The 24,472-nt window shown below is 41.5% G+C and overlaps 1 non-coding gene across 1 annotated transcript; it reads right to left on the bottom strand.

Annotated features, from left to right (window-relative positions):
* Positions 1-1,160: 1,160 nt before the first annotated feature.
* trnae-cuc (transfer RNA glutamic acid (anticodon CUC)) lies at positions 1,161-1,232 on the bottom strand. The gene has a single exon. It is a non-coding gene; the product is annotated as a tRNA-Glu (tRNA).
* Between the last annotated feature and the right edge of the window lie 23,240 nt (positions 1,233-24,472).

Here is a 24,472-nt window from a genome sequence, read left to right as displayed (position 1 = left end):
AAATGCTGCACACATGCACACAGGTTTTACACGTTACTGTGTTTTTGTTTCTTCTGAGGACACAGGAGTCATCCTAATTAAGATCCTCCAAATGACCCTGCAGATGTTTGTTTAATACACTGCAGTCTCAGATCTTCATGGCTTTACCAGTCACATCCGTGTTTCATTGTTTCTGTTCACTGTTTAATGCATTGAAATAAAGCAGTCACTTTAAATTGTTGTAACAAAAGCGAGAAGCGAGTTCATACAAGCTCAGAAACAAAGCATTCCTTTCTGTATTATTGTGTTACCTGGATGCTAAAGTGAGAAAGATGATGAAAGAATATTTATCATCACTGGTAAGAAACTCCAGGCAGCACAGCAACACGGTGATTAGCACCGTCTCAAAGCAAGAACAGTTCAATTCAACCACCTGGCTGGAGCCACGCAACCCTGACAACAATAAGAAAAAGGTAAGAAAAATATCATTCAATCACACTTCTCATGGCTTCATCTACAGTAAGAGGGTTGCAAGGTTACCTTGCTTGAGGCTTCTGCTAATAAAATCTGTATCTATGTGTGTCACTAAAAGATAAAACCTATCCTTATTTTATTATATTTATATATACTAACAAATTCCCAAGCTATGTGTGGGAGGCAGGGAAAGTACATACATACATATGATCATTACAGTATGATGCTATGATACATTATATTGTGACACTCCAGTCTAACCTGACATTCGTCAACTGCTGAACTGAACTGTCAAATATAGATACACAAATATATACGATTGTGGTATTTGTACAAAATACGCCATATAGATGTTGCCACTCACGGTAACTGTTTGTGCAAGAATGGTTCACCAATCATAAGGATACATACACCAAGGTTTTTACTTGATGTGTCTTAATCAGAATCAGAATTTGACTTATCCCTAAGTTTGTACACAAATGAGGAATTTGTCCTGATGTCATTGTGCAAAAACCTGTGATACAGAAATGAAATATATCATATAATATAGGCATTGGTACAAAAACATTGATGTAATAACAAATGATGAAAATCCATGCTTAGTACTTATAGATGCTAGAATAGAAATTAAGAAAATATAAAAAATCTTTAAAAAAATAAAATAAAAAGACAGAGGGAAAAATTCTAACTGTTGGTAGAAAATGATGTTCCCTGACCGGGAATCGAACCCGGGCCGCGGCGGTGAGAGCGCCGAATCCTAACCACTAGACCACCAGGGACCTGCGACAAATTCCGCAACCTCTACAATCAGAATTTAATACACCTGACCGCCAGATGGCGTTGTTGAGCTTGGTGGCAATCCAAACGCAGAAGTTTTTCCATGAACTTTAAAACTGTCAAAATATTCATCGTTTGATCCGCAGCAGTGGAGGAACAGCGGTGAACACCAGAACTGCCTGTTCAGCATTCAGCAGCACACAGGATCAACACCACAGAGACAAAAGAATTAAGCTAAAGAGTGAGTGCGGACTCGTAATCATCTGGTGGACGCAGATGTCTGAGCTTTATGAGGTGGTAATGTTGTGTTTAAACCTTTTTACTTCTCTACTCTAAATGCTACAGATTTAAAGGCTGCTACATTTTTTAGGTGGAAAGAGTGGAAGTAGAAAGAAGCCCTGCCCATTAAATAAAAGAAAGAACCTGTGGTTTTGCATTTAAAACCCAAATTTTCACATACCTGCTGATCTTCACTGCTCCTCATTGGTATCTAATTAATACACTCTACATTATACTCTCATCTGCCACTTTATTGGGTACACCCTTTCAACTGCTTGTTTTTTTGACTATCTAACTAGCCAATCACACGGCAGCAGCTCACGTGGTCAAGACTACCTGCTGAAGTTCAAGCCGAGCATCAACAGGCGAAAAACTATGATTTAAGTGACTTTGAATTTGGTTGTTGGTGTCAGACGGGCTGGTATGAATATTTCAGAAAATGCTGATCTACTGGGTTTTTCGTCACAACTATCTATGGGGTTAGAGACAATGGTATGACAAAGAGAAAATATCCAGAGGTCAGCGGTCAGAGGAGAATGGCCAGACTGCATTGACCTGTTAGGAATGTAACAGTAGCTAAGATAACGACTCATTGCAACCAAGGTATGCAGAAGTCAAACCTTGAAGCAGAAGACCACACTTGGTGCTTCTCTTATCAGCTAAGAACAGGCAACCGAGGCTACAATTCACGCAAGACCACAAACTGGACAAGAAAAGATTGTAAAAACGCTGCAAGTTTAATGTGCCTCGATTTCTGCAGTCACATTTGGATGGTATGGTCAGAGATTGGGATGAACAACATAAAAGTATGGATCTATTCTGCTCAGTAGGATGGTGTGGGGGATATTTTCTTGGCACACTTTGGGCCCTTCAGTAATAACTGATAATCATTTAAACCTCACAGCTTACCTGAGAATTGCTGCTGACCATTTCACCCCCTTTATGACCACAGTGTACCCATGTCAAAGCACAAATCAGCTCATACTTGTTTCCTGAACACGACGATAGCTTCACGGTACTCAAATGGCCTCCACAGTCACCACATCTCAATCCAGTCGAGCACCTCTGGGATGTGCTGGAACAGGAGATTGACATCAGGGAATCTCCCATAATGCTATGTGTGTGTGGACCCAAATCTCCAAGGGATGTTTCCAGCACCTTGCTGAGTCTATGCCATGAAGAAGGCAGCTAAGACAGTTCTGAAGGCAAAAGTAGGGAAAAGTAAGGTGTGCTTAATAAACTGTCCGTGACTGCAGTTGATCCTTGTAGCATGTTGTTTGCTAATGAAAATGAACTGCTTCCTCATAAAAAGCAAGGTTCAGGACATCCGAAACGGAGGGAGCGGCTGCGGGTACGAGGAGGAGGAGGTGACCTCTGACTTCTGACCTCCCAGTGGTGGAATAACCTTCGGCCTCTGTATGAAGGAAAATGCACACAGCTGCAGATGTGACAACAGAGCTCCATTCTGCTGTCCAACAACTAAACACTGCACTGCCTCGGCGTGCGTGTGTGTATATTAGCCTCTTCATCATTAATACAGTTAGCTTTGTCAGATCTGGGACAAAACAGAACAATAGAGCTAAAACCCCAATAACATACATAGACTCTTCTGTATATTCTACTGTTTGCTGTCCTGTTTCTCTCCAATTTAATCAGAAAATGTCCAGCAGTGGTTCTCCTCCTCCACTGCAGCTGCACAGTTATGCGTCCCTGTATACTGCTGCACACCAAGGAGGCTCCTATTGTCCTGTGGAGTTCATATCTGCTCACTCTGCGTATGGACGTTTGTGTGTATTTGTGCGTTGCTATACAATCAAACACATCCTCGGTCTCTCCCACAGTCTCCATGGGAACTACAGACAGGAAGTACAAATTTAAACTTTAATTAACTTTAAAACACACATGTGCATGCATACAAACACACACACATGGTTGTGATTCATATTTCAGGTCGGATGTCAGTGTTGCCACTGTTTCTTTGTAAATGCTCTGCAGTTTTGCAGAGGGTACTGAAATGTTTCTCAACCAGTAGATCAACAAATAATGAATAAAATATTAGAGGAATTTAGTGGAATCAGCTGCCCTTTAACTTAATAAAACTGGACGTGCACTACGACAGCGCAGACCTCTGCCAGTGTCAATATTCTGAATTTAATAATCCATTTCTCCCCCAAAAATAAACTAAACTGAACATTTTGGACTTCAAGGGTTAACATCAAATAACATATAACAATATTTCTTCTTAGAACTCTGTCACACATTGTTCTGTTTATGCTTGAGCTGTTGGTGGTCCCAATCACAGAAAAAACAGAAATCACAGCAGAAACATTGCCTGTATATAAAAGATGGAGGTAGTGACATTCACGTCACCCACTGGTTTGTGAAGCTCTGTTCTGAAGCCTCGTGGTTATGATTTTGGAGCCAGAAGTGAGCATATTAAGATTTATGAACTAAGTTATAAACAAAACTGTGTATTTGAGGCCGATCACGTCACAGCGACGCAATGAAGGCTGTCCAAACTTGTAGACTCCTCCGAATGCAACTGACAAATGTGTCCTCCTTTTCCCCGAATTTGAAGGATGTGCCGGGTGTGTCCTTCGTGGCCCACCATATCCCAGAATTCATAGCGCGGACCAGCCAATTCCAGTTTTCAACAATGGCGGCCGCTACTAAGTTTTTAATATTACTCTTATTACTCTTTCTGGGTCACAAAATAGACTTTTAACATATTTTCAGGCGAGAATGTAGCTGTGTAAACTTCAAATATCTGCTTGGTTTATCAAGACATCGGATATTTGCAAAAGTGCTCCGATGTTGTCGGAGATGTCTGTTATCCACCAGCTCGATAGCTAGCCGGGAGCTCGAGGGTCACTAGAGCCGGCGAGAGCGGCAAACTCTCGGCACATCATTTTCAGATCACCGCGGTCTTTCGCTACTCAGGTTAAACGTAATATATAAATCACTTAGATAATCTAAAAATGTTATTGTTGGGCTTTTTTCAGTGTTTTATTTGTTCGTGAGTAAATCGGTTTGGCTGAGATTAAAGTTATTAGATTAGATAAAATAAAACTTTATTAATCCCCCGGGTGGGTTCCTCCTTGGTTTTCACACAGCTGAATAAACTTCAAACAGAAAACTGATTAAACAGAAGTGTGAGATGGTCGAGAATTTACACCAGTGTCCTGTTATATTCTAGATAGCAAGGAGCAGACAGCTGAGTTTATTAAACTCCACCGAGACAGCGGTGACGCAAATCTGAAGGCTAGACCGTCCAATTTCACAGCCGTTTACTTTCGGCCTACCCGACCTTCTGAGGACCCGACCCACGTAGACCACGAAGGCCGGGTCCTCAGGAGGATGCAGCCAATAAATTTGAACACGACTGTAGTTCTCCAGAGACCTGCTAATGAATTCATCATTTGATTCAGGTGTGTTGACCCAGGGTGATATCTAAAACCTGCAGGACAACGGCCCTTGAGGCCTGGAGTTGCCCATCCCTGCTTTAGACTGACTTACTTTTGGACCCGGCCTCAAGTGGCCTTTAGAGGAACTGCAGTTTTTGGTACATAATTGAATTTCCCAGCCTGCAGGTTGCTGTTTGAATAGGGAAAAAAGCTTGTTTCCAATAGAGCAGAGTTGAGTTTGAAACCGCCCTGGAACATTTCCTGTTTGCTAGTAAATCTAGCTTTCTCGCTACTTTCCAGTTTCCTCTCTGCTTTCCTATCAAAGTAAAGGTCTAAATAAGGTTTTTCATATCTTTCTTCTTCATGGTGTCACATCAGGAGACATGCTGGTGGGTGGCGCGGTTGTCTGACATGGCTTTTAATGAGCGGCTGGTGTGAGTGAATTATAAAATAAATTCTGGCATCCATCCTTCTTCCAATAAAAATGGGTAGTTTCATCATTTCCCCTTGCTTCATCGTTCTAACCTCGTGAAACAGTTTCTGCTTTAATAAAGGTTTCCTTAAAAAAGTTCTTTTGATTCCCAGCTCTGACAGTCTGCACGGGGGTGGACAGGTTGCTGAACCCCAAATTTACCTGATGTAACATGACAATAGACAAAACAAAAGTATGAATGTTTGTGAGAACTGATAGATGAGCTTTCAGGCTAAGTGTAGCTAAATAAACTAAAGGTCCACTGAAGCTGCCTTTAATGAAGTGAAACTCACAGTTTGGGACAGAGTGAAGTTCGAGGAATTCAGATAGTGATGCTGTCAGCATTCCACTGTGTGTGGGAACTCGTGCGCCCCAATGTCAGCCCCCATATTAGTAAAACTGTGTCTCTCTCTGTCTCTCTCATTCGCACAGTCTCTGTCTTTTTCTGGGTCTCTCGCCCCTGGACAGAACAGCTGCTTTGCTCCAGAGGCATTGTGGGTCTGGGTTGCTGTGGCGATGCCTCCAGTTATGGCAGATGTTCTATTTCCTTATGTCAATATCGCTACTGGCAACACCAAAGAAAATAATAACACAGTGGCCACGAAGCTAAAAAACAACAACACAATTTCATTAGGACAAACAGAGGATGTGTGTGTGTGGTGTGGGCCTTCCTCTCTGCTTGCTGCAGCATTTATACACGCTGACTTCACAAAGCTGTTTCAGAGTTTACCATGTGACGGCACTGACCTGACAGGAAGTGACCTCACTGCAGCTCCCGTCTCCGATTGGATTGGATTAATACTGAGGCTGTCCTCTTACAGGACATCCCATTTCCCCCATCCTGTCTCACTTCCTGTTTGTTTTGAGGGGGTTTAGCCGAGAAGACAAACAGCGTGATGGAGATTGTGCAAAGTGGTTACTATGGAGACTCTGTTCGCTCTCTCTCTCTCTCTCTCTCTCTCTGAGTGCAGCTGTCAGCTGGTTGAGAAGACTTCCTCCTTGTTTGGGAGAGATGAATGAACACTGGAGATATTGTCAAGAAAACAATCAAGTAAACATAACATTCAAAGGATAATTCTTGTTTATTTCAATTTACCTTATTTCCCATTAATGTGCCTGTCAATCATGACTGTGAGTTTAGCCAACTTTGCACTCTGGAGACACAGGAAAACAAAGAGTCAGACAAAATGGCACAAAACTAGCACAAGCTCCCTGCAGCACTGCAACAAACGTGAATTTTTCCATGGATGGAGAAAAGCCTGCAGACAAGTCAAGATGCTGTGTGTCATACACACATAGCATGCCTCTCTCCTCACACGACACACCAAGCACAACCTCCCGGTTTGGGAGTCTATTTAAACTGCAGAATTTTCCATCCCTTCCTCTGACATGTCAGTGCTTTTCCTGTCCTGCATCCCCGTCTGCTGTTTCAGCCCCTCCACCAACCCAGCACCCACCCATGGACCTCAAACTGTAACTAAATTGTGCTGCTGTGATATAACATTCTGGACAGGAGTCTTCTAAATGAAATCATTTTAAACACTTGTCTTTTGGACTGAAATGAGGGGTAAATAGAAACCTGCATATTCATCCGCAGACAATAAAGTGGAAAGAGCCACACGAGCTGTAATTAGAGATGATTATGACCAGTTATAGCTTCACTTTGAGAGATCCGTGTTTTTTAGTGTCAGAGCAGCAGGCCAGCAAATCCCCAGGGTAGGTGAACTAGAAAATAGTGTTCTACAAGTATATAATTATATTAGGGTGTATTATAGAAAAACTATACACTCACCAACCACTTTGTTGAATACACCTGTTTATCTCCTTGTTAGGGCAAATATCTAAGCAGCCAATCGCAGGACAGCAACTCAGTCCATTTAATCATGTACACATGATCAAGATGCTTCTCTCACACTTTGGCCTCTTACTACCTGTGCATTTGTTTTTATTTCCACAGCCTGAGTATTGTAGTTGCCCATGTCCTGTATGATCACAGTGTATCCATCTTGAACTCACAAAGCTCAAATCATCTAAAATTGGTTTCTTGATGTGAAAATTGTGCTCAAATAAGAGAATTCCATCAAGGATGTGCAGCTAACAAATCTGCAGCAACTGTGTGATGGACCAAAATCTTTAAGGAGTGTTTCCAGCACCTAGTTTAATGCAAGCCATGAAAACTTAAAACAATTTTGAAGTCAAAGGGGGATTCAACCCACTACTAGCAAGGAGTGAAGTATAAATACGGATTAAACAGGGTTGAAGCTCATTGATGACCGTCCACATGGACTCCGGTTTTTTGTCTCCGACCTGCCTCCTCTAGGCTGCTTCCCAGTCAGGTCCATTTAGTTTAAAGCAACATAAGCCCCGTGTTGAATGTTGAGTGTATACCAATCACATTGACGAATACTGATTCAGCACTCAACTTAAACCTGCCTCTTGTTTAATGTCTTGACACTGATTGATTATTTTTTTCTTCCTGTATGATAGGGGTTACATTTTTAAATTGTCACTCCACAGTTTGACATCTTGTATAATCTGCTGATTTACAAAAAAAAAAACAACCCACATAGGACAAGATGTTAATTAACTGCCACGCTACGCAGCGTGCAGATTACAGTGTCAGTATGTAGAGTGGGGACGGGAACACGGTGCATTAAATTAACCTTCACTTTGACAAATTAGAGGGTCTCGTCACTGACTGGGACCCTCTTCTATTCCTTCAACCTACAGCTTTCTTGGGGTGGAAAATGATTATGTCAGCGTTAAAGGTATTAAAGACACTGCAGTGGGATGTTTTCACTGCAAAAACACTCTCACGTTAGCAGCTGTGTCGTCTCCCACAGACAGGTTTCCAACTGTTGATTCATTAACACGCTCCGCTGGAGATGGAGCACTCTCTCTCTCTCCTGATGCGAAGCGTTGTGTTGGAGAACTGTTTGTCCTCTACGCTGTGGTCGTCGCGTACTGTCACACAGAGATGCGCACAGCTGTACTTCATCAGGAGGAAGTGCCACGAGGCTTCTGGCCACATCACACAGCTCATCTTAGACCGTTTTTGCTTTGGCTATTTTTTTGCTTTTTAAGAGTCTAACTACTCTCCATATTTCCAAATCCACCACAGTGAGTTAGTAAATGAGTAAATGACCTGCGGCACGATACCGCTGTTGGCAGGGCAACATACAGTTTTTGTGCTTTTGATTTGAAGGTTTAGAGCTCAACAGCAAAACGTAGAGACTTATGTTTTTTTAATTTTAACCATCTATCTGTTCATGTTCCTGGCAGCCATCATGACTGCATGTCTAATAGCTTCATGTATCACTTAACCTGTCAAGCACACGCATTCCTCCTGCCATGCTTTGCTAGTACAATTAGATTCATTGTCCAGCACACAATTGATCATTTGTTTATTTACTGAACAGAGGCTGAACAGCAGGTTGGTTACTTTTAAGACTTTTACATTAGAGACAGAATCAGTCTGGTTATATCGTTTTTTTTTCTGGTAGGTTTCAACTACTTCAAGGACTTGTAACCCTTAACTGAACACAAACTTCGGGTAATTCTGTGTCATGAACCAATTCAAAAGTAAAACTATCAAAGGGAAACATCAGGGCCCTATTTCAGGAAGCCGGTTTAGTGGAAAAACTGAGTAAGTATACCCTGAGTTAACGAAAACTCTGGGTTTTCAGTTTCACAAAGCGAGTTCAGATGAAGCCTCAGTGAGTCACTATGACGACACACTCTGTGAAGCTAACCTGCCCCCTAGCAGGTTTACTACAACTAACCCTGACTGTCTCCGCCCCTTTGTCGGAAACCTGACAGTAGGAAGTGTCGGACATGGCTTGCTCCTTCCTTGAAGAGCCAGTAGATCGTGAAGCCCAAATTCTCCGCAGAGCTCTCCGCCGGGAGAGAGTGATCAGAGCGCGTTTGGACATTTTATCATTTCCTGATGATTGTCTGTGCGAACGTTACCGTTTCTCAGCACAATCTATAATTTATTTGGATAACATCCTCAGGCCATATATTACGCATGTGACACATCGCGGACATGCTCTCAGTTCATTACATATTATTTGTATTGCACTTCGGTTTTTTGCAAACGGGAGCTTTCTGTATAATATTGGTGACGCTGAGCACGTTTCCAAGGCTACCGTCTGTCGGGCAGTCAGGAATGTTACAGTTGCACTGAAACGTCTCCTGTACTCGTCTGTGGTGTTCCCCGGTCATAGACCCACAAGATTTATCAAAGAGGGATGCCACAAAGTTGTAGGTAGCAGGATGAACAAAACTTAATTTATGATGTGGTGATACTTGAACTACTACTTAAATATTACATTTATTTTCAGGGTTCCCAGGCGTGATTGGCTGTATAGATGGCACTCACATTCCAATCATTGCTCCTTCAGTAAATGAAGGAGACTATGTGAACAGGAAGTCTTTCCACAGCATTAATGTACAGGTACATAGTTCCCTGTAGCATGTCAAACTAACAAATTATTTCATTATAGTAATGGATGCTAATTTGTGTTCTCTGCACTGTGAAGATCATATGTGATGCTGCCAACATTATCACAAATGTGGAAGCCAAGTGGCCAGGCTCTGTCCATGACTCACAAATATTCCGTGAATGTACACTGAGCACAAAATTTGGACATGGTGAGTTGAAAATACTTTAAAATATATAAAGACCAATTGCTACAGGGACATTTGAACTGAAGTGTATCCTTCTGTCTTAGGAGAGTTCACTGGCTACTTGCTTGGTGATAGGGGGTATCCATGTTTACCCTATTTGCTTACCCCCTACTCTGACCCTGAACCGGGCCCACAGCAGCGATATAATCTGGCTAATTGCAGGACAAGAGCCAGAATTGAAATGACTATCGGAATGCTTAAGGCCCGGTTCCAGTGCCTGCAAAGACTCAGGGTCACCCCAGAAAGGGCATGTGACATTATTGTGGCATGTGTGATTCTTCACAACATTGCCACAATTAGAGGAGAACACTGTCCTTCTGAACCAAACATCAGCAGTGATCCAAACCATGAACATCCTGACCCTCCCACGGACATACAAGATGGAAGCGCAGTCAGAGACACCATATGTCACAATCATTTCTTTTGACCCATCACCTCAACATGTTGAAAGACGAATAAACAGATTTTCTGTTCAACTGGCTTTATTGGTCGCCTGTATTTCCTGTACACAAAGTATTAAAAGATGTAAACCTCATAAAGTGTCTCTGTTGCTTCCTCCTCTGTAACAGCTGTCAATGTTTCTTCATTATTTTCCTGTAGTAAAGAAATAAACAACATTGCTGTTCTACTGTAAACTCATATAATCTGTGGAGTATTACTCACAACTGCATGTTGGTCTGGCTCAACAGGAGGCTGCACCAGATGCAGTACACCATCACCATCAACTGATAGAATATGAGGTTTACACAGGTCACTTATAACTTACAAGGGACCAAATGGCAATTAACAAACATACCAATCACCTTACACGTCATTGTCATTATGCTCTCAAAGACAACCAAGACTGAGGGAAGGCAAACTCAGTAGGAAAATAACTTCACTACAAACAAATTCATTATGGTGAAGAGTTTATCAAATGAATGAGCAGCACTGCAAAGGTGACTGTGAAGAAAGGATGTATGCACATCATGTATTATTTTGAATTTACCCCCTATGTAGGCACTTGTGTCTTGCGGGGTTATTGACTCAGAGGATGTCCCCACAGAGATGCCTTCAGCCACAGGGCGCCCACTGTTTTGGCTGAGGGCCAACTGCTCAGCCTCTGTGAGTGGTGGTGGTGGAGGACCCCCACCTGTTTTTCGGGCCTCCGCTTTTTTTCTGTTGGCTATAACGGGCCACATTTGAGCATACAGAGCAAGTGCTTACAGAAAGAAAATTAATGTAGCCTCTAACTGCAATTGATTTACATGGGACAAACAGACCAAGCACTATGGCTCATAATACAATTACACCTTACCTGTTTGGACTATATTTTTATATTTCATTTTTACTTGCTGCCAGGCACGTTTGGGGCCTGTTGGGTTGCACCTGCGCTCACATCACATCACAACATAAAATGTATAAAATAACAAATAAAATAACATATGATAAAATAACGTGTTAAATGGGTGGAAATCCCGAGATCAATGTTTAAATTAACACTCACGCATTGACTCTGTCGGCTATGTTTTGCCATGCATGCTCCCTTTCTTTTGCAGCTGAGGCTGTGTTACCTTTTTTTCTGCAAAATTTGCATGTTATCGGCATATGCTGCCATCAGAATTTCGGCCTCAAGCGCTGTAAAATACATTGACCGCGCCTTCTTTCCCTCCGTCTCCATGGTGACTCGCTTACTCTGTGCTCCTCTTATCAGGGCTTTATGTATCCTCTAGGGGTGCAACGATACACAAAATTCACGGTTCGGTTCGGTACTTTGGTGTCACGGTTCGATATTTTTTCGATACAAAAAAAATGTTCATGCCTTTTTAATTTGTCATTTATTAAAATTATAAATATATATTTTAACTCAAAAGTACAGTTTTTAAATTTAACCCTAACCCTTGTGCGCGTTTTTTATTTTGACAGCGAATGCGCACCTGCGGACCACTTATGTGCAGCCCTGGTTATTTAGCTCGTCATATTGCAGCCACAGAAATTCTTTTGTCCATGAAACCATGAAGCTGCACTTTCTTTTTGCCTTATAGTCTGATTTGTCATAACTTCTCCGTTTTGTGGTAAGCTTTTCTTTGGCTGTCACTTCTTCACCCTGACCTGTCTTATTTGGCTCAGAAGAAATGAAATATATATCCTCCTGCTTTTACACACGCACTCACATAAGCTCAGCGATTCTCTGCGCGATCAACCTCTCACATGTTTAAGCTTGCTGCGGGAGATTTCACTTGTCATGTTTGCATAGTAAGCTAACGATTAATAAGACGATGTCAGAGGAATTGGTGCACAAATTTTCATCACTCACAGATCAGTGCTGTCGCTCTCTATACACAGTTCGCACATTGCAAAGTGAAAGCAAAAAAACAAGCGCAAATTCAAACGCGATTTCAATATGTCACATATTGACAGTGGCTCACCGATGCCAATGACATAATTACCCAGCTACATTTCTGAAAGAATGCAAAAGCATTGACCTTTATTTTTCCTACAATAGCCCGACGGGCAGGGAAGAGATAGATTTTGGTAGCCCGACTGAAAAAAATCGCTAGCCCCAGGACGTCGGGCTAGCGATATTGCAAGCCCTGTATCTGATTGAGGAATCACTCATCTTTGGAAAAGAGAGTTTATTACAGAGAAATGTCTCTTTCCAAAATAAAAGCTATACTATCCGCTTCTTCCGGGCTATATTCTCAGCAGCATAAGGAGAATCATGTGCTAACAGCTGTCTAAATGACTCGGCTAAAGTTAGTAGCATGCTTGTTGTTTTTGTCTTTGCACTAGGATGATGTCGGCGTAAATGTGCAGTCATATTCGTTGTGTTCCCACTAGTGATTTCAGGTTAATCTCGTTGAAATGACCTTAACGCCACAACACGGCAAATCTCCGTTAACGAGCTACCGCCAATCGCCCCGTGCATGGGGCTAGACGGCCAACACGTTAACGAGCTAACTGCGCTAACACACTAGCTCCCACCCATGTAATTGAGCATTGCACGGCACATCCAACATACTGTTTTACTTTAGTCCATGACTCGCTTACCTTCAGGGTCATACGTCACATGAAAACCAAAATAATTCCAAACGCCAGATCTGGAGAGCTTAACTTCTGTCTTGCTAGCTTGCCCTGCGCTCTTCCTTCTGACTATGCTGTCTGTGTTGAGCACTCAGTGGATCTGCGCTTGACAGTGCAGCCTAGGCGGAGTAGTCAAACGCAGATTCACTGAGCGCTCAACACAGACAGCATCGTCAGAAGGAAAGTTGATAAAATAAATTACAAATGTTGTATTGTTCGATACATATGCGTACTGAACCGAAAGCACTGTATCGAACGGTTCAATATCGATACGAATATCGTTGCACCCCTAGTATCCTCGTCCGCGCGCTTCACTTGGGGTTAGAGCAACTCCGCGTTGATTGAACTACTTGTTATCAGCCTTTCTGAAACCGAATATTCCGAGTTGGACAGTTCGGGGTTACTCAACCCTGAGTATCGTTTTTCACTCTGAGTTTTCTAAACCGGCTTCCTGAAATAGGGCCCTGGGGCCCGTTCTTCGTACCTCGCTAAGTAGGTTAGCCGGATTAGATTGTTGACGATTTCGCGTGATCCTGGATCAGTCGGTTCCCCGAAGCTCATCCGGGACTTGCTGTCATAGCAACAGAGCCGTAAGCGTAAACCTGCTCGGGAGCAGGTTTACTTTATGTAAACAGGATTAGATCGCGGCCACGCAGGTATGTCCGCTTCATTTATACGAAAGCAACAGCGATATTTTTCCACTGTTTCACCATAAATAAATATTATCAATGTAACTAAAGATAATGCAGCACTTGATCTTTTTATTGATGTCACACAGATACATACAGGTCATTTCCTAAAAAAGGGAAATGTACTATTAACATTCTATTACACGTATGTGATTATTACAGATGTAATTCATATTTCAGAGTAGTAATTGTAAATTACTTTGTGTAATCAAGATGAGAGACCACGGCTATAAAAGCGAAGGTGGATTTGGGAAGCCTGTCGCAGCCATGTCCTGTCCGTATACGCGACCAACCCATTGCGGAAGGTGCAAGATTGATAAGGAGAGTCCTCAGAATTCAGCGTATATTGCGGGACAGACAGGATCCTTTAGCTCAGCGCGACAGTGTGCTCATAGAGAGATATCGATATTCCCGTGAGGGTATTATTTACTTAACCAACTTGTTGACGAGGGGGTGCAGGACCACCACCTGTCTTTTTTTCCTCTGCCCTTTTCTTGGTTGCTGTTATGAACAAACTAACAGAGTATTACAGGCCAGTATTACCTTGCCAAGAGACGCAAAGCAATCTAAGAGATAAATATTACCATTCTGTAGAATACTCCTGTATTCCACTTTTACTTGTTCCCATGTTCTTGTGGGTCCTGTTGTGGCTCTAATGTGAAAGGGGATATAATATAACATATTATAATATAATATAATGCCATATGATATTGGACAATATAGTGTCATATGATAGATCTACCCTACCGCCTACTGGTGTTGGCCAGAGGGGCCGATGGCGCGATATGGCAGCCTGGCTACAACCGTAGCTGCCTCCACCAGTGTGTGAATGTGGGAGTGAATGAATAGTGGTATCGTAAAGCGCTTTGGGTGCCTTGGAAAGCGCTATATAAACCCAATCCATTATTATTATTATTATTAAATTACCTACGAGTTTGATTTGTCAGCAACTTTCTGCCAGCCCTCTCTCCTTGCTTTTGCAGCCTTTGCAGTGTTCTCTTGCGTTTTAATTAAACTCTGAAACTCCTGAAATCCCTCACTCATGAGTTCTTGCTCTGCTGCCGGAAAATACTGAGCACGCCCCTTGGACATTTTCGCCGACCAATCAGCGGGTTGCCGATCAATGTTTCTACTATCGATGCGTAGCCCCTTTTACGACACCCAGTGATGTCACATTCCTGCGTCCAGCTGTACTAATCGTCAACAGCAGGTGTGTTCGGGGAACCGGATTAGCGAGCTCACGGTTAGCGCGATGATTTGATCTTGGATGTGTCATTTGATCTTGGATGTAGTAAGCGATGTACGAAGAACGGGCCCCTGGGGCTGAAAAAATCTACTTAAACCTGAAGATAACAAAAACAAAACAAAAGCAAACAAAAAACCCCAAAACCTGCAGTTACTTTATTGGCCACTAGAGGCTGGCTCCCAAACCAAAAGGCAGTCAGTCACCTAAGACTCCTGTGTTAAAATGCTCCACATTACAGCATTACAAAGGGATAAAAACTGTTTTTATATCCATATACTGGCATTAGGGGCGTGGGCACTTTGATTGACAGGTGTGTCACTCAACTTCTGTGGTGTTTGGTGCCTTTGGGAGCATTTTTAATACAAATATGGTAAATGGCCTGTATTTGTATAGCGCTTTACTTAGTCTCAATGGACCCCAAAGCGCTTTACACTACATTCAGTCACCCACCCATTCACACACTGGTGATGGCAAGCTACATTGTAGCCACAGCTGCCCTGGGGCGCACTGACAGAGGCGAGGCTGCCGGACACTGGCGCCACCAGGCCCTCTGACCACCATCAGTAGGCAACAGGTGAAGTGTCTTGTCCAAGCACATCTACTGCTAATAATGATAGTACCCGTATGACACAGTATATGGCTATGGTCTGTGTTTCATGTAGTGTGAGCAGGAATCTGAGATATCTTTTTCCTCAGTGTCGAACCAGTTCAGTCAAAATCCTCCAGAGATCTCGCTGCCCTGGTCCCTCTTTAGGGTGCTTTGAGAGTCATGTGACTCTGAGGAATGAGGAAGCCTTAGAATTGTCTTTAACCCCATCAGACAGTTTTCCTTGTCTTCACCAGTGTGGTTGTTCCATAAACAAAAACATTTTTGTTTATGTCCGTGTCCAATAACTTGTCAGGTACGTACTTCTGGCAGACCATAGTGACTGGTTAGTTTTACTTATTTTTACTCAGTCTTACTCATTCTGGGAGTTGTTTTTAAAGCACTTTTAGTTCTTTCAGAGAAACTCCCAGTAAAAGGTCTGTGATTACATAGTAACCCAAGGTCAAATCAGCTGATTTTGGTTGTAAATACCTCGGTAACCATGGCGACTGCACCAAACTTCCTCTGTGCTCTTCCACAGCAGGGATGGAGGTTTTGGTGCAACACTGGACAGCTGATGGCTCATGTTTGTGCCTCGCCCTCTTCCCGTTGTCACAGGATGTTCGTCTATGTCAAGGTCTTCCCTTTGTAACAACATCAAAATAAAAGCACGACATGCCGACCTTGGGTCAGAATAAGAGTTGAACTCTTCATCTTTTTGTCAGTGAGAAAAACAACATCCTGAACATGCTTTACTAAAACACACACATTCCTGTATCTCTGTTTTCCTGCCTCCCTCAATCTCTCCTAAGCAGCCGCTCATTGTTTTATCTTTCTTCTTCAAAGCAGAAGTTAATGAGTAAAGCCCCATCTTTGCTTCCTCTTAACTAGACAAGAGAAAAGGCTTCGACAATTATATACTAGCTGTGGAAGAAAAGGTTTGTTAGATTAGACATCACACCTTCATGAATCCCCCAAATCAGAAAAACCTAAACTATAACTGGTATATTCTTCTTTAAATCCTCAAGTGACTTAATACCTCGCTCCAGGATGAACTGAGATGAGGATAAAAACAATAAGTTTGAGGTTTTGTGTTGAGTGCTTAATTTACATAGCTTGAGTCCAATTTTCAGCTTGTTTAAGTTGATTTTTCAGGTCAGATTTAAAGCATGAGATCTAAAACATGTCTTCCACATTACAATATACTGATACGATTAATATACACAACAATATTAAAAATCCTTAGACAAGCTACACCATCAAACAGCTGCTCACTGTATAGCAAAACAATACTTTTGTTTTGCTATGGAGCGGCTATTATTTTTACTATTACCTTTTTATACACTGGAATATTCTTATACATTTGGTTTGGATTACAATCCAGTTTTACGTCCACCACTGGATAATGAAATGCCTTGGATGTGATAACATAGTAGTTATTAATCAACTTGCTGGCATGTTATAGATTAAAAAAAGGTTAGTTATTACTGTTTTTGATTATTATTTTTGTCAAAATTCAATGAAAGATATCAAAAGACTGATTTAAACTTAAATTATTGAAAGTGGAGAGCAGCTTAGCTGACTGTCTTCAAAACATGCAGCCACCAATGAGCTGATAGGCTATCGGTGCTTATCAATGTTTGCATGATGCCAGAGGACGCAGGGATGCAAAATCTTCACTCAGCTCCTGTGGACACGATGCTCCTGAAAATTCAAATATTTCACCTCCCTTTTTTATTTTTAGTGACACCACAAAAATGTGACTTTTAGAGGGTTCAGCAGAAATACCTTTTGGAAAGTATGTGCACACTGTGCATAGAGCAAACAGATACTCAGGTACTTTTCATAAAACCTCACCCAGACCAATGTAAAATTTGGAAAACAGATATTACTTTAAAAATATGCAAACATGTGTCCTATAAAAACCTAAATAATGTCAGCTTAAGATGGGCAAGTTATACCAACTTCTTTAACTAAGTTTGTATACTTTACCAGAGTGAACGCTAAAATGTCTAAATTTAACACTGACGTCTCTTCATCAAAAGTTCTCTTCAGTTTTATTTGTATAGTGCCAAGTTAGAGCAACACCCACCTCAAGGCGCTTTACATTGCTGTTGATGTCTCAACAGTGTATGAATTTTTAGGTTTTTGCATTGTTGTGGCCCACACAGTTAGAGGAATAGTGTTTTTATTAACATTCAGTCAGCCACAAATGATTAGAAATTGTTGAAAAATAAATCAGTTTCACGATGTGAACAAAGGTTAGGGTTTAGCTTCCCCTGAGCACCACTTCCCTAGAGGAATATTCCAACTGCTGTCAAGGTCTGCTGTTTTGCTGACCCATCCCTCCACCCTGACCTCCAGCTTCTACTGATGTATTATAATGACAGGCAACTTCCCTCTTTGTTGCCAGTGAATAAGTCTTACTTCCTGAGCACAGAGTCTACATAAGACACACCTAGTGATCTGTTACACCTAGTTCTTGTGAAGTACCACTGAGCCATGTCAAAGGAATGTAATTAAAGTTATTAAAGACTATTCAAAGGGCCATAAAATAAGAGAAGGGAGGTGGGGGGGAGGCATGAGACTAATTAAAAAAGGGGTAAAACTGTGACCATTTTCAGAAAAAGACAAAATTAGAAAAGTGAGGTCCCATACAGAAAAGGATTTACATGGTTTTAGAAAATGAGCGATAAAATAAATGGTTTAAATTGTGCATTTTGTCAACACAAATCTGACTTCGCTTAACCTGTTTGGTAAATGTCCTCCATCTGCCAGACCCTCGCTCAGACGCACACGCTCAGCCTTCATTAGAGACGATGTTGGTGGGAGCCGCTCATCGCTTCCTTCCCTCAACACCCCCACACGCACGCACGCCCACCGCAGGAGGCCACAGAAATGAAGCCAACAGCTGGATCCAGCACACAGACACACACCCAAGACCTTGTCTCCTGCCAGACAGGAAGAGGTCTGTGTGTTTGTGCGCGTGTGTTTGTGAATGAGGAGGGGGGCTTCATCCTGAATTTTATCTCTCTGTAGCCCTGACCTGCTTATCTCGCACTACTACTACTACACAAACACACACACAAACACACACCACACACAGAGCCGCTAACGACTGCTTAAACCAGCCATCAGCTCGTTAACAGACTATCTGTTTCCCTCCAGGAGAGATTTTAACTGTAGCTCATTAACATAATTAATTGAGGCTCGTTAGCTTAATGAAACTGCAGGCTAACAGACAGAACAAAGTCCTTGGTGTTCATTTAAGGCTCCTGCGCTTTGCTGTTATTAAAAGAGATGCATGGCAGGTGGAGTCTACAAATTGAATGAACAATAAAACAGAAAGTAGTATGAATGTAATAAGGAACATGTTATTCACTTTGTATAATTGACAATGCTGTTGCACGGCCATGAGCCTGTCTTGTTCTGGCTGAACATACTAGCAAATATGCTGCAATATTAGAGAGCGAACAATGCAGCGTTGTGCCAGGAGCCTGTGCTATGAATCAGGTTCAGGATGCCCAGCATAGATTTTCCTTATCTGGCTCCACTTCTCCTAACATCAGCAATCTGGCTAAGGCTCACATGAAGGATAAGTTATCAGCTGGATAAGTCAAACCGGGGTTTCGCAATCAAGAGCATGTCCACAAGAAAGAGTCAGTGTTAGCAGCACACGGCCAGTCAGAAACATGAGCAGGTCTGCTCGCAGGACATATAGCAGAGATGATCAAACAACAAAAACATGGAGAGGTTAAACAGGTAATACAGGCTGAATGCAACAGTGGCAGTGTGTGAGATTATCCAGTAAGTAAAGGATTAAAAGTTGCTGTATGACTGCTGTGTTAGCAAAGAAGGAGCTGGGGTACGAATAGATTTAGAATAACATCTTCTGTTAATTAAAAAAAAGATGGTCTGAGAAGAAGTTACTGGCAGTTTTTTGTATAATGTATAAATCTTGGGTGTCTGTTTTAGGATCATATTACTGTATTAAAGCTTACAGAACAATAACATTGGTTTAAACTTGTTGGAGTCAATCAGGAAATGGCACCATCAAGTAAATGACCAGTACTTACACGGTGCTTTTATATATGTATCTAACAATCACACACCAATGTTTGCATCAGGGATCGCCCCATCCACCTTCATGTTGGTAGACAATCTGCTCCTAACTTTTTTTTTCTTTGATCGATGCTCATCAGAGAAAAACAAAAACCCACAGACCCCCACCTCCCTGTGTACTGAAGTCCACAGACCTTTACAGGAAACCGTTTGGTCAGTGAGCGCTGATTTTGTACACAGACTGTTTTGCCTTATCTTGAATATAACTGGCTCCAGAGCAGGTTAACACTTGGGAAAAACCCCTGTATAAGATGAAAGTTTCCCATATGCAGAATCATTTCATGTGCAGTGTAATAACAAGAAAGGGGAATGTTTTGTCTATTAAGGTGGCTGCTGCTCCCTCCATTGTTTCCAATGTAAACACTTAGTAACTGGTATCTAGTTTATTTCATCCTATCCAAATGGACTCAACAGGACATGGTCAGTTGTCGGGGAAAGTGCATCTGAAAGTCAGCAACGCTAATTCAGTCACATATTGGTGTGTGACTGTAAAACAAACAACTCCCTCATTATTTAATGAGGGTTAAACACTGATGCTCAAATTCTGAGTGACTTTCACAGAAAAGGATCTTTTTTTACTCTGTGGCTAAAAAAAAAATCCCAAATTCGCCTACAGTGATAAACTGCTGAATAAGAAAACCGCTGAGATTCTCTGCCAACAGCAAAAAACATGAACTAAATATAAAGGTAACTTCATCTTAATTTCGGGTAATCGTGTATGAGAAAATGTGTAGTTACAAGGGCAGACATAAGCATTTTTTCTCTATTAGATTTGATTTCGCTGACATTACCACTGAAGAGAATGGAAACAAAAGATTAACAGGATTTTTATTTTTAAAATTTTGTGTCCTTATATTTAAAGACATTTATGGCTTTAATTTGCTGTTAACAGTAGACACAGACAGGAAATGTAGCGGGAGGATGGGAAAATGAGAAATAGGAATGGACCCCGAGGCTCTGGTGCTGCAGGCAGTCTGCTGATCATATCCATCATCACCGCATCACCCCTGTGAGCTCTGCATGTTACCCAGCTACAAGAATGCTTTGCTTTTCCATTTGCTTTCAGAAGACCAGCGTGCAGCTGTTACTGTCAGCTAGAAAAAGTACTCATATCCTTTATATAAATGAAACCATAATTAAATCACAGTTTCACAACACTTAACATAAACATCTTGCAACAGAATAATCAGATAAATGCAGCGGCAAACTTTCTCAGCACCTGGATGCCAGTTTCTCCATCACTGCTGTATAACTCAAAGAACACCGTACGCACAGTCACGCACAGTGGTGGAAACATTATGATGTGGGGCTGTTTTTCTGCTAAGGGTGCAGGATGACATCACTGCATTGATGGGGCAATGTACTGTAAAATCAGGAACCTCCTTCCTTTAGCAAGAACACTGAAGACACCGAAGACAATGACCCAAAAGATACCGATAATAGGAGTGGTTAAAGAAGAAGCCCATTAAGGTTATAAAGTGTCCTCTATAGCAGACCTTAGTCCTATTAAAAATCAGTGGAGGGAGCTAATGCCTTGAGTTTGTTTCTTTTTAAGTGAGCAAACTTACAAATTCAACAGCGGCTCAAATAATTATTTCCCTCACTGTAATTACAGTTGTTTAAGTGGAAGGAAACGGAGGTTTAGAGGGGAAATCACTGTTTAGTAGAACTGTTAATGACTTGTAAATCTCCCACATGTTTGTTTTTTTAACTTGTAAACCAGAATGTTTGAAAAGCACAGAGTTAATCTTAGGTAGCATCCATGTGCACATCAGACCATGAGATAACTGTTCTTTCTTCAGTCAGCGGTTCTGAGGTGAATGACTTCTGATTTTTAGTCAAATAAGTAAATATCAGTTGAAAAGCTTGTTTTTTGTTATTGATGTGAAATGTAGGCCATGAACTTGTCCAGCTTCTGAATGGGAAAAAGGTCTGACTGACCTAAAACTGCATAAACACTGCCTTGCATGCTCTTCCTGTCCAGCAGCATCATGAGTGTGAGACTGAACTGATTCCCCAAAATGGGAAGAACAAGCTCCGCACGGGAAGCTTACTTCCTGGAGATCACAATGGCAGTTGTTTCAGACAGAATGTAACATCATAACCAAGGACTTTGCCAGAGGATGTGGTTGAAACTCTGCGTCTCCTGTAACATGGAGGCAGCGTATCTGCCCATCTGTGTCCTGATGTGCACTGTTGTTACAGCAGAGGTCTCAGAGTGGCGTTTGTTCATTGTTGTGGGTCCGCTGCAGTCTGATATCAGACTATGTTATTGAAAGTTTATATTTTTCTCTCTCTGAGTGTTCAGGAGGAAGTGTCCTAAAGCAAAAGCTTCAAAAATTCAATGAATGATGATTGTTATTTTTTTAAGTATTTACTTTCACCGCTGTGGCCAAAACCTTGTTTATTTGCAGGAGCTTTGAAGAGTAACTGCAGACAGGTCACGCTGGCTGATTAGTTTTCTTTGGACTCTTTTTGTAGGGCTTGAAAATTACCAGAAATTTAATACACAGTTTGACGTCTCTCTTTTGCAAAACTTGGGAGAAAACTAAACGTAACGCTGGGTTTTTAGTTTAGAATCAAGTCCTTCGACCTTTACGTCTGTGTTGGATGTGATGCATGCATCCTTGCAGTGCTTACCCTCCTGAAACTCCCATTCGCTTCTGTCCAATCACATAAAAGGTCAACTGACTTTTCCCCCCTCGGTTCATCAGGAGGATATGTGGATTATGTTTTAAATCTGTATCTGTATTTTATCTATGTATACGTAATTTTTGCATGGGTATTTGTGTGTCACTAGTTTAGATTGATTACACTTAAGATAATCACAAAAATGTTGCGTAATTGTTCTTTTTCTTAGGTTTTGGTACACTTGTGGTTGGAAACTCTTTCAGTCTCCATGCACATATGTGTCTTTAGTTTGTTGAATGTGCCAAAAACGATTCACGTGCAATGAAATCAGATTAATTTGGCTGATAGTATTTTTTTTCCCCCTAATGACGTCATTGTGATTTTTTTTTCAACCACTGTGATCATGAAATAAAGATCCTATAAAGTGATGGTCTTTCCCTGAGACTGATGTCACGATCCTGGGTCTTTTGACCCAGCGTTTTGAGTTTAGTTTATGTTTAAGCCCTTCAGGTTTTCTAAGTGCATTTTTTTTATCATGCCTAGGTTGTTCTAGTTCTTTGTTATTAGATTCCCCTTGTGTTTTCCACCCATGTCAAGTCTCCCTTCCCCTTCATGTGTTTCATGTCTGTGTCTTACGTTTTCAAGTTCAGGTTGTCATGTCTGCGTCTTATGTTTCCTGTTTTATTTTGAAGAGGTCTGGTGTTCCTGTGTTCATCGTATTTAGTTTTACTCTTCCACTGTGACGTCGTTGTGTTCATGTGTGTCAGCTGTCCCCCGTGTGTTCCCACTTCTCTCATTAGCCTCCTGTGTGTATTTAGTCTGTGCGTTCTCATTCAGTCTTGCTCGGATCGTCTGTGTTGTTCCCATGCCAAGTCCTGCGTTCAGGTTTTCATATATATGTGCTCATCATCATTGCCATGTTTAGAGTTTTGTTTGTTTTTCTGTTTGCCAGGGTTTTTCATAGTTCATGCTTCCTTTCTAGTTTACCCAGTTTAGGTTATTGCTTAGTTTGCATTGTTTTTGCCCTTTTATTTTGTACTGTTCTGTCTGCCTTAATAAACAGCTCATCAGTTAAGTTTGAGTTTTAGAATGTCTGCACCTGGGTCCACTCTTCACTCCACGCAGTTTGCCTCGGCAAACTGTGACAACTGATGTCATTCAGTCTGACACTGATTGCTTACATTTGTGCTTTGTCCAGTTGGAGTTATGGGACTAAAATATGTCCTTGAATATTTTTATACTTTTTTTTTGATAAAGTTAATTATGAATATCATTTCACGCCAGGAGAGATTTTACTGTGTACACTCTTCTGTCCTCCATGTGTGTGTGTCACAGGTGACACGGTGTCACTAGTCAGGTCATCATGTTTAGGCTCATTCACTCCAAATTTATTTCAGCCAAATCTTTCAAACGGTGTCACTGCATACACATTTTTAATTCATTTCAATCGCACAAATGCAGAAATAATTGTTTGCAGTATTTTACCTGATTTATTGTGAGGATTTCATGCCCGACCATTTGTCTTTGGTACTTAATTTAAATGTACCACAAATATTTAACCCGTTTTGCCTTCACAAGTCATCGTATGTTTTGTCTATCCACAGTCACTCCGACCCACATACTGAACACATGAACACATTGTCACATGCTCTATGTGACAAAGCCTTCAAATCAGGAGACCAGCAAGTCTACAAAGAGGCACGCCAATCTCTGCTGAAGGGCATAAAACAAGCCAAGTGCAAATACAATCAGTGCATCGAGGAACACTTTAACGCAAACAACTCCTGAAACATGTGGCAGGGGATCAAGACACTCACTGGGTACAAAAGACATCACCTTACCTGACGCCCTAAACCAGTTCTTCACCTGCTTTGACAAACAAAACAGGGACACCATCACCTAATCTTGTTCCTCTATTTACTTGTTTAACTTTTGGTTTTTAGCTTGTTCCTCTATTTACTTGTTTCTTTGTTTACCAACCAATTGATCCTTTGAGTATTTTCATCTAATCTTTACAGAATTTTTCCGAAACATTTTCAAGCATTTGAATCTTTCTGTTTT

Source organism: Aulonocara sp. 'chitande type north' Nkhata Bay, linkage group LG16 (genome assembly GCF_057382095.1).
Source record: "Aulonocara sp. 'chitande type north' Nkhata Bay isolate Kocher_YH1m ecotype deep benthic linkage group LG16, A_spYH_male_GT1.1, whole genome shotgun sequence".
Taxonomy (NCBI): Eukaryota; Metazoa; Chordata; class Actinopteri; order Cichliformes; family Cichlidae; genus Aulonocara; species Aulonocara sp. 'chitande type north' Nkhata Bay.
This window is presented reverse-complemented; position numbering and strand designations above follow the sequence as displayed.